Source organism: Malurus melanocephalus, unplaced genomic scaffold (genome assembly GCF_030028575.1).
Source record: "Malurus melanocephalus ecotype Western Australia unplaced genomic scaffold, MMel_1.1 scaffold_355, whole genome shotgun sequence".
Lineage (NCBI taxonomy): Eukaryota > Metazoa > Chordata > Aves > Passeriformes > Maluridae > Malurus > Malurus melanocephalus.
The window spans coordinates 598,988-600,560 of record NW_026623587.1 but is presented as its reverse complement, the minus strand read 5'-3'; the positions used below and the strand labels follow the sequence as shown (position 1 = coordinate 600,560).

At 49.6% G+C, this 1,573-nt stretch overlaps 1 protein-coding gene across 14 annotated transcripts in view; it reads right to left on the bottom strand.

Moving 5' to 3' along the window:
- LOC130580701 (histone-lysine N-methyltransferase EHMT1-like) overlaps positions 1-1,573 on the bottom strand; it is a 121,943-nt gene that overhangs the window by 6,769 nt on the left and 113,601 nt on the right. The window lies entirely within an intron of this gene.

Below are 1,573 nucleotides of genomic sequence, written 5' to 3'. Positions count from 1 at the left end.
TCTTGGTGCCCGTGAAGGGTTCCAGAATAAAGATCATCCTTACACCCATACAATTATCCTTCCAAAGCAGAGCAGTAACCACTGGACAAAGCCACTGCCCACTCAGGGCTCCAATCCAGATGTTTAACACAAAAYGCTCTGGCCAAGGAGCTGATCCTGGGATCTGCTGTGTCCTGGCAGCCCTGAGCATTACCAGCACTGGGGCTGCTTTCCAGGGAGGAGGAGGAGAAGGAGCCAGGTCCATGGGCTGCTCCTGAAGAATCACAGCAAGGACATCAGCACAGCTGCCTTGAGGAGTAGAGGACTTGGAGTGAGTAAATGAGTGTGGAAAAGGAGGAATGTGCATGGGGAGGACATTAATTAGCTGAGCTGTTTGGCATGCAGCTCATTGAGGGGTCAGCAGCTGCTGGCAGGGTGGGGCAGGGTCACCCCGTCATGTCTGCACCCCACCAGCCCCAAAGCACTGCCTGTGTTCATCACACCTTCTTCCCTGAGCTGCTTCCTCACTGCCTGCTCCTCCTCTGTGCTGGATTTGGTGCAGTCAGCATCCTTTTCCTCCTTTTTCCTTGGGAGCAGTTTACTCCCAGGCTCTGGCTCATCCCTGGGCACTGGGACCTTTGGTACTGATGGAAAGCCCTGCACAAGGACAACCTGAGCCACTCCCCACCAACAGCAGCTTTTGGCTTTATCCCTAAACAAATATTTCAGCAGCTGGCAGYTCCTGACATGGAAGAAATACTTGGCCAATTCACTCAGAATTCTCTTTTCCTTTATTTTTGCTTTTAAATACTGCAATAATCTACCTCAATCCCCCACCCCAGTTCCATAACACATCAATAATGAGTTTAAAAAAAAACCCAGCACCTATTTCCATGATGGACATGAGTCCAGCCTTATTCAGAAGATCTTCGCCCACTGTTGGATTGCAAGGAAGAAAACACTTCCCAAACTATTTAATGAAGTATATATTCCACTTTAAAGCCTAAAACCATGGGGTCTGATGACAGGTTTTTCATTTGTCATAAGTCTGACCATTTCTGTGTCTAAGTACTTCATTGAGTCAGGGCCAAACATGTGCCTAACCCCAAGTGCTGTTTTGCTGAATCAGACTAAAGCCAGATTTTTGACACTGGAAAACCTCTGGAGAAGTCAGGATTGAAGCAGAGGAAGTTCTTCCAAACTGCCCTGGCCTGCAGTGTCCCATAACCRTGGCAAACACGGGAGTTGAGCACATTTGCAGCAAAACCCAAATGTGTTTTTGCCCCATCACTTGTGATTCAAARGGGGAAGAGCTGAGCACAGATCCCAGCAGGACAGAGAGGGGGTGAAAAAGCTCCACACTGTGAGGAAAAGGAGAAACAGAGCAGGAAGTGGAGTCAGGAAACCTCCAGGTGAGGGCAGGCAACTGGGCTCAATGCCAACTTGAYTGGCATGAAAACCTCTCCTTAAAGAGGAGCAAACCACGTGGGCTCTGGGGAAGGGCTGGGTTTGGGGAGTGCTGGGGCTGCTGGGAGATGAACTTAATGCTGGGATGGTAATGGATGGGGTTTCTGGGCTGGTGAAAGCTGCACAA